Genomic DNA, 10,104 nt, shown 5'->3' on the forward strand with positions numbered 1-10,104 from the left:
CCCTTCCCCCCCCCCCACATTTTGTTGATTCACAGAATCTCTTAATTAATCTATTTTCAATAGCAAGTTTAGTCGATATATATGTATCTGTGAACATGTCTGACTTTAGGCGTGAAACTCTGAGTAGCACCTAGCTGATGCTATATAGCTTATTGCAGTCATCAAATAGGTATTCTTCAATATATTTTTTAATTTTTTAATTTCAAGAAAAGTAGTTTTAGCTTTAGTAAATCAAAATTTTAAAAAATGCTAAGAGAGCTTTGATTAAAACTTAAAGCCAGGAAACAGGTTAGGATTCTGTTCAAATAGTAGGTACATGAACTTATTAGAAGCTCAAGACAAGACAAAAATCCTTAAATCTGGAAAACAAAGCATAGAAGAAAATCAATAATGTTTTAGTCAAATGTCATTAAATTGTATCTTATCAGTTCAGTCTCATGCACTTAATCTATCTTCTGTTGTGGTCTGATCTTCTCGTTTAAATTCTAGAATATAACCTTCATCTCCAGACTTGTCCCTACCATTAAGTTGGCCATTTTAGTTGTTTTTAAACTCTTATTTCTGTGTGTCTGTATTTAGTTTTCCTGGTATAGCACTCCCTTCAGAACTTTTTGGAGATCTGTTCTGGTGTAGGTAAATTCTTTCAGGTTTTGTTTATATGAGAATGTTCTTGTCTTTTCTTCTAATATGGAGGATAATCTTGCCAGGTACAGTACTCTTGGTTGAAATTGTTTTTCTCTTAACACTTTGAATATATTTTCCTGTTCTTTCCTTACTTGCATTGTTTTGGGTGAGAGGTCTGCTATTAGCCTGATGGGATAGCTTTTGTAGGTAACTTGCTGTTTCTCTCTTGGCAATCTTAGTATCTTGTCTTTGTCTGTGGTTTTGGTCAGCCTGGCTATTATGTGTCTTGGAGAAGACCTTCTTGGGTTGATTCTATTTGGGGTCCTTTGTATCTCTTGGGACTAGATCTTTGAATGCCTCTCTAGGTTTAGAAAGTTTTCTTCCAGGATTTCATGGACTAGATTACCAATGCCCTTACTAGTCTTTTTACCTTCTGGAATACCAATTATCCAGATGTTTGGTTGTTTACTGGTATCTAGTAATTCTAATATATTATTCTCATTTTGGGGGCTATTTTCTCAGTCTTCATGGTAGATTTTTCTAGGCCAGTGATTCTGTCATCTACATCTGAGATTTGATCTTCTGGATGATCTAGTCTGCTTTTACTACCTTCAAGGGAGTTTGAAGGTTGACTGTCTGAATGCCTGTATTACAGCCTTCATCTCTAATAGTTGTTTGATTTTTTTATATGGTGTGTATTTCCTCTTTCAGATCATGCAAGAACTTCTTCACTTCCTGGAAATTGTCAGCTCTTTTCTCCTGCATCTTCTGGAGTTCATTGTCTCTCTTCTCTTGTATCTCTGTTAGCTCTGTCACTATGAGTATTCTAAATTCTTTATCTGACATTTCCATGAGTTCCATTGTACTGTCTGTGCATGAAGAGGAGTGGCTCTTATTCCTGGGCAGAGTTGTACTCCTGCAGTGATTTCTGGTCATCTGATGGGTTTTGCATTTCTTCCAGATTCTTGAAGTTCAATCTGAGCATTCAGAAGCATGCAAGAGGAAGTGATATGCAATCTCTTTTCCATTAGCAAGATAAAGGAGAAGCTTGAGAGCCTAGAAAATACTTTACCACTCTAGAAATGAATCTGGAGGGGGAAATCTTAGCAGAAACTCTTCATTTTTAGACCCTGAAAGCAATGTTTCACAGCTCAAGTTCGGTAGCCATCTCAGAAGGGCATGGGTTTGTGCCTCTCCACTCTAGAAATGAATCTGGGGCATGAAGGCTCAGCAGAAAATCTTCATTTTTAGTCCCCAAAAGCAATATTCACAGCTCAAGTTCAGTAGCTATCTCAGAATGGGCTTGAGTTTGTGCCTCTCCTAAATGGGAGGGTGTGCCCAGCATGAATTTTAAGCCACTGGGCCCAGTGCTTAACCACAGTCGACCACATGGGAGTCCAGCGACATAACCATTATACCATCTGCTGGTCCCTCGCTATAGATTTTTATTAACTGTAAAAATACTTTGAAAATTAAAGATGAAATAAAAACTTTTCAGGCATAGAATATCTGAAGAAATTATCATCAGCAGATTTGTACTCTGTGGTAAAAGAAAATCCTTTAGGGCAAGCCCCATGGCCTAGTGGTTAAGGAAACTGGATCCCAAATGGCCAAACTCAGTTCAAGTCTCAAACCTGGTGGCATGAGAAAAAGATACTCAGCACATGTGTGTGCATGCCACAAATCCCAACAGGATAGAGAAATAGAGGAGAAGGTTTGGTGATATGATCATGATCCATTGGGGAGGGGGTGCATTCTCCCTTTCCCTCTCTTACTATCTCTATCTCCAGTGGCAAATACACATATCCTCTGGCAAATAAACAAACACAAGCAAAAATCCTTTAGACAAAAGGAAAGTGATACGAGACAGAAATTTAGATGTACATAAAAGAATGAAGAGTGCCATATATAGTACCTACATAACTAAATATAAAAGACATTTTTCTTGTTATCTAGATGTCATCCAAAGATAATTGACTGGGGGGGCCAGCAGTTAGCGTAATGGCTATGTCGCTGGACTCCCACGTAGTTGACCGTGGTTTGCGTCCCAGACCCGGTGGCTTAAACTCACGCCGGGCGCGTGTGCGTGAGTGCCCAAGATCCCGAGAGGAGAATGGAGGAGAAGGGATTGCAGCATGACCATCCCCCCTGGGGGGTGATTTCTCACTTTCTGTCTCTCTGTCTCTCTCTGTCTGTCTGGCGAGTGCACGCGCCCTATAGCAAAAACCTCTCAAAAAAAAAAAAAAAAAAGATAATTGACTGTTCATGGCTGGCCCCACAGTGTAGTGAGTGGTTAAGTGCTGTGTATAGGTCACTAGATCCTGTGTGGAGAAAAAGGGATTGTTATGTGGTCATTTCCTCAGCTAGGTGCTATCTCATTTTCTTTCTCTCAGAGAGCACATGCACCTTATAACAAATAAATAAAAAAAAAAAAGAACATAGACTCCCTATCCCTGAAAAAGGGACACATTATATGATTCAATTCATATATAATTCTAAAAAATACAAATTATTCTTTTTAAATAATTATTTATTTTTAATTTTATTTATTCATTCATTTATTTTAACTTGACCAGAGAGAGAGACACACATATACAGAGAGAGAGAGAGAGAGAGAGCGAGAGAGAGAGAGAAAGTGAGAAAACAAGCCACCAGGTCTGACTCAAACCGCAGTTTGCCATGTGGGAGTGTCCAGCACTTAGACCATCACGTCAACTGCTGGTCCCCAAAATGCAAATTATTCTATAATAATAAAAAGAGTAATGGTTGCCTGGGGACAGGGAAGTTCCCGTGAAAAGCGAGAGGAAAATGTTGCAAAGAGGAAGGAGAAAACGTTGGGGGAATGCTGGATGTATCTGTTGCCTTAGTTGTGATAGTTTCACAGCTGTGTACCTATGACAAAACTCATCAACTTATGCACTGTAAATATGTGAGTCAATAAAGCTGTTTCCAAAAATGTTTGATGAGAACAGGATATTGATTGAATTACAAAACACTACTTACAAAATACTTAAAAATAAAAAGGGAGGAAACAGATACCACCTTAGTGAAATAGTGAAATAAGGAGTGGGGTGATCCAACCTAGCCCTCCCTGGTAGGATGCAAGAACCCGGCATTCGCCGCTGCACTGCTTCTGCCAAAGCTGCTCATCTTGAACTTGATAGTGAGGAGACCTGACACAAGCTAAATTGTGGGATATCCTTTAAAATATCGGGCCTGTAAGTTTCTAAAGTGTCAAGGTTATGAAAGTCAAGAATAGATCAGTATAAGGAACTGTTTCTGATTGCAGCACACTGGAAAGCTATAACAACTAAAAGCAATGCTTGATTCTAAACTGGATTCCATTGTTCTGAATCCGGTTATTTATGTAATAATGGGTCTGAAGGTGTGAGGATTAGATGGTATCATTGTTAATTTCCTGATTTCAACAGTTGTATTGAGATTATGTAGGAGAAGTTCCTAGCTTACAGGAAATATATACTAATTTATTCCAGACCGATGTGGCAAATATTTGGGTCCATTTCTAGATTGTGTCAGCAATTTACTCTATTCATTTGGGAAAGAAGTTCTTTCTCTGTAATTTGAACATTTCTGTTCGTTTATGATTTAAAACAAAACTTCTATTTACACCTTTGTTCCTAGATTCAATGCGTCTGTGGCAGAGATTCATAGGTGTAGAATAGTTGGGTAAAAAAGAATATGTCCATTTTAAAATGTGATAAATATTACAATTTACCTTTCAATGAGATCGTACTTGTTTATATCCTTATCATCAATTTTTGAAAGTCTCTGTTTCCTTTTACTCACTGTGGGCATTATTAATCATCTTTATCTTTGTGACCTTGTTATCTCACTTTAATTTATATTTCTTTAGGCACTAATTAGGTTGAAAAAACTTCTGTATGTTTTATGTGTTTATAAGCAAGCTGTATATCTTTTATTGTGTAAGCTGCACCTTCAGGTTTTTGTCCAATTTAGAAACTGTTTACGCTTATTCTTTTGACAATACAATCTCTACTTAAGGTCTGGATAGTAAAAATGTTTTCTAGCTTGAGGGCCAGCAGGTGGTGTAGTGATTAAAGTGCTGGATTCCTATGCAGATGATTGCAGTTCCAGTCTCAGAACTGACAGCTGGAAACTCATGCCAGGCACATGTGTTTGTGTGCTCAAAATCCCAAAACGAGAATGGAGGAGAAGGGATTGCAGCATGACCATCCCCCTGTGGGGTGTGATTTCTCACTTTCTGTTGCTCTATCTCTCTATCTCTCATGTACTCTATATCAAAAATCCCTCAAAAAAATTTTTTTTCTAACATGATCCTTACCTTTTAATTTATTCTGTGGTATGTTTTTTTTTTTTTTTTGGAGAGGTTTTTGCTATAGGGTATGTGCGCTCGCCAGAAAGACAGAGAGAGACAGAGAGACAGAAAGCAAGAAATCACCCCCTAGGGGAGATGTCCACGCCGCAATCTCTTTTCCTCCATCCTCCTCTTGGGATCTTGGGCACGCACGCACATGTACCCGGCGTGAGTTTTAAGCTACCGAGTCTGAGACTCAAACTGTGGTCGACTACGTGGGAGTCCAACGACATAGCCATTATGCTAACTGCTGGTCCCAGTCTGTGGTATTTTCATACTGTGCAGCTATTTTAAATCTTACATAGCCAATTTTTCCTTATTACCATGGATTTTCTATCTTGCTTTGAAAGATTTTCTGTTTTGAAAGATTTTTTCCAATTCAAGATTCTGTGTATGTGTGTATGTTTGTGTGTGTGTGTGTGTGTGTGTGTGTGTGTTCGGGTGTGTGTGTTCCCATGTTTCCCCTCTATTTAATTTACTTACATTTAAAATGTTTATCTGTATGGAACCTATTTGGTGTAAGAAATCAGATAGGCACCCAGCCTTAACTTATGTTTTTCCAAATGGCTAGCCAGTTACTCCAGCATCAATTACCGTACTGTATAATTTTATTTTTTTTCTTCCTGATTTGAAAATGCAGCTTTACCATAAACTATCTTCTCAAATGTATCCGTGTCTATTTCTAGATTCTAATCTATTTCATTAATTTGTCTTTCTCTTCATGTACCAGTACCAAACTTTTTTCATAAACACAGCTTTATAATATGCTTCAAAACTTACGAGAATTAATCCTTCTTTATTGCTTTCCTTCTTCAGAATTTTCCTGGCTAACCTCGCTTGTTTATTTTTCCATTTGAACTTTAGACTCAGTGAGTTTACTTCCAAAAAAGCCTCATAATGTATTTTTATTGATATAAAATTAAAAGCCAAGGCTAATTTACATCTTTACACCATTACATCTTTTAGTTGGAGAACAAGGTATGTATTTTCTTATGTTTCTCCATTTTTTCCATTTTTGTTGTTGTCAATGTTGTAACAATGGGTATTGATGTGCTTTTAAGTACAATTTCTTCCACTTTGATTTGTAGCTCTTTTCTTGAAACATAAAAATGCTGTTGATTTTGAATATTGGTTTCTCTCTCTCTCTTTTTTAATTTATTTTTTTTGCTTTTGCTTTTGCTTTAGGGCATGTGTGCTTGCCAAACAGAGACAGAAAGACAGAAAGTGAGAAATCACACACTCCCCCCAACTCCCCAGAGATGAACATGTCTCAATCCATCCTCCTTCATTCGCTCAGGATTTTAGGCCCAGCATGCACACGCCCGGCAAGATCCTCACATCACCAGGTCTGGGACTCAATTTGTAGTTGGCCATGTAGGAGTCCAGCATCTTAACCACCATGCTGCCTGCTGGCCTCTGGATATTAGTTTTACAACCAACTATCTTACTGGTTTAATTCATTATTTAAGATAGATTTTCCAATGGTATTCTTGGGATATTTATCTAGATACTCAATCATAGTACTTACAAATAGTCATCATGTTGTCTTTGCTTTGTAATTCTCAATTTTTTTTAATCTTGGTGTATTTAAGAAAGTGTTAAGTAATGGTGTCAACATTATTTCTCTTGTTTCTGACTTTAATGGAAAGTGCTTTTAGTTTTCGACATTAAGCATGATGCTATTTTTTATTTTTAGAGAGATTTTTGCTATAGGGCCTGTGTGTTCACTGGAGAGACAGAGACACACAGAAAGAAAGAAAACCACCTCCCGGAGGGAATGGCCTTGCCACAATCCCTTCTCCTTCATTCTCCTCTCAGGATTTTGGGCACACACGCACACACGCCCAGTGTGAGTTTAAGCTGCTGGTTCTGGGACCCAAATTGCTATTGAATACGTGGGAGATCAGGGACATAATTGTTATGTCATCTGCTGATCTCATGATACTATTTTGTAAAAAAAATTATTTCTTTGTTTAATTTTATTTGTTATGAGTATTTATTTTTTATTTTGACCAAAGAAAGAGAGAGAGAAGGAGAGGAGAAAGTGAGAAAGCAAGTCACCGGGTCCAGGACTCAAACTGCGGTTGGCCATGTGGAAGTCCAGCACCTCAACCACCACAGTACCTCCCAACTCCCATATGCTAATTTTTAAATTTAAACTTTTAAAAATCATGTCAATAATGGATGGTGAATTTTATTAAAAACCCTTTTAGTCTCTGAAGATGATCATGTATTTGGTTGTCAGAAAAGCCATGATGCATTTTTTACATAGAAAAATATGTCATCACTTTTCCAACAACTTAATATATTTTCCTTTAACCACTCTTAACAGTTCCTCTGATATCAAGAATCTAAGTACAGAGACCAGCAGTTAGTGTAACGGCTATGTTGCTGGACTCCCACGTAGTTGACCGTGGTTTGAGGCCCAGCCCCAGTGGCTTAACCTCAGGCTGGGCGCATGTGCGTGTGTGCCCAAGATCCCGAGAGGAGAATTGGAGGAGAAGGGATTGCAGCATGGCCATCCCCCCTGGGGGGGTGATTTCTTGCTTTCTGTCTCTCTGTCTCTCTCTGTCTGTCTGGCGAGCTCATGCACCCTATAGCCAAAACCTCTCCCCAAAAAAAAGAAAAAAAAAAAAGATCTAAGTACATAGAGTTTGAGAGGCCAGACTGGTTGGTTCAAGTTCTACATGTGCCATTTATTATCTGAGTGATCTCCGCTGATTTCTTGGCCTCTCTGTGCTGTGGTTACCTCATCTATAAAACAGAGTTGACATAGCACCTAGCTCAAGGGGCTTTTTCAGGATCTAAATGAATAAGGTCCTTTGAATAGTGCCTCGTAAAGAATATGTAAAAATTAATCAGTAGACTTTTTTCAATAACTTTTTGTGTGCTGAGCTTTTTGTTGTCTTTTTGTTTGGGATGGCCATACTACAATCCCTTATCTTCCATCTTCCTCTAGGAATTTTGGGCACATATGCATACGCACCCAGTGCATGTTTTTTTTCAAGCCACAGGGTCTGGGACTTGAACTGCTCAGTTGGTCATGTGGGATTCAGTTGCCTTAACCATTATGCCACCTGGATGGCCTGCACTGTACACTTTAAATGTGTGAGTTGCTGGGTATGTAAATTATATCTCAATAAAGCTGTTATAAAAAAATAACTCTTTCACGTAGTTCAACATCATAGCCCACAATAACTTAAATGACACCAGCACACTGTAATATGGTTGGAATATTTGATAGAGTATGGATAAAATGTGAGGAGAGGAGTGTAGATTACTTGCATGGAAGCATGGGAAGGAGGTCATCAAGGGGAGTGTTAGGGAGCTTGCTTGCTTAAGATGAAAAAAGATCTGGGTTTCTATTTTTTTTTTAACAAGGCTTTTGCCTTGGGGCATGTGTTCTCACAGAGAGAGCTAGAGACAGAGATAGAGAGAGGGAAAGTGAGACATCATCCCCACCCCCCCCCCCCCAGGGCAGATGGCCATGCCACAATCCCTTCTCTTCCATTCTCCTCCTGGGATCTTGGGTATGCACACACACACACACGCCTGGAGTGAGTTGCAAGCCACCGGGTCTGGAATTTGAACTACATACAATTGGCCATGTGGGAGTCTGGTGATGTAACTTGTATGCCATCTGCTGGTCCCTACCTGGGCGTTTTTTTTTTTTTTTTTTTTACAGGAGGAGAAGAAACACCAGTGTGGGAGATGTTGAATAACTGAGAATAAAATTGGGCCAGCCATGGAGGCACAATGATAATTCAATGCTCTGCAATGTTGAATGCATATGGAAAGGTCCTGAGTTCACATCCCAAGGACTCTCCAGACATATAAGCCAGACAAGTTCATGCATGCTGGGTAATGCTGGGGGTGGACTATGGCACCATGGCCTACTGGGGGTCTTATCTCTGTTTCTCTCTTTCTCTTTCTTTCTGTCTCTCGATCATGAAATAAAGAAGGTCATATACATATGTTTATGTCTTTGCCTTCGGGCATGGATGCTTGTCACAGAAAGAAAGAGAGAAGGAAAGTGAAAAGTCACTTTCCAGCGGGTAGATAGCCATGTTGCAATCTCTTCTCCATTCTCCTCTGGGGATTTTGGACACATAGGCACATATACTGGCATGATTTTCCCAATATCGTTTACAAAGTAAACATATATATATATATATATATATACACACACACATGTTTATATATATAATTTTTAAAATAAAAAAAACTAGAAAGGAGAAGATGATGGATTCAAATATTGATTAATTGATAGTGCAGAGAATTTTTTTCTTGTTGGCTTCAATTGTTTCGGGAAAGAAGACAAAATCGTTCATGAAAATGAGAGAGGGGCTAGCTGGCCCATGAGTACAAGAAAAGGGGAAAATTAGAAGAGTTAGTAGGGGGACTCAGAGGGGACTCAGGAGCACTGAAGGCCCAGCTGCCTGCAAAGGAATGAATTCTTAAGTGGTAGTGAACACTCCTGAAGTGGTAGTGAACACTCCTAAAGTTCCCCCTGCAGTCCCCTGCAGCCTCATTTGGGAACGCTCTCCTTCTGAGTCATCTCTGCTTCAGGTCAGACAACCCCAGTTCTTTCAACGTTACTCATACATTTTGGCTTTGAGCCCTTCACTCTCTGGACAATCTCCTCTGAACTTGCTGCCTTTTGGCACCCTTCCTCCCAGAACTGAATGTTCCTGCCCAGCAAGGGCTGACCCAAGTCCACCTCCTTGGTTCTGGGCCCTATGCTTTTATTAATTCAGCCTGGGCTGACCGGAGCACATTTGGCAGTCTCGTGGCATTGAGTCAGTGACAAACAAATCCAAAGAGCAGAGAGAAACCTGTCTGAGACTGTGTCAGCCTCTTCGTTAGTCACAGGAGGCCAAGGGGAGAGCAGGGGTTTGTTAAAGAAGGTAGAAAAAGATGTTTAACATTTTGGATAGTGGAGAATGCCTAGAGGTGTGGGACCAGGGCCAAGGGGTGGAAACACACATGCAGGAAATCCACCAAGGACAGCATCTCACTGACTAAGGCCAGCAGCCAGCACTGTCATCTGGAACCTAGTTCCCAAGCATAGCCCGTGGGGCCTCTCCATTCTGCACATCAGTGGGCCTTTGTATTTGCTATTC

The sequence above is a fragment of the Tupaia chinensis genome, unplaced genomic scaffold (genome assembly GCF_000334495.1).
Source record: "Tupaia chinensis unplaced genomic scaffold, TupChi_1.0 Scaffold000231_2, whole genome shotgun sequence".
NCBI classification, from domain to species: domain Eukaryota; kingdom Metazoa; phylum Chordata; class Mammalia; order Scandentia; family Tupaiidae; genus Tupaia; species Tupaia belangeri.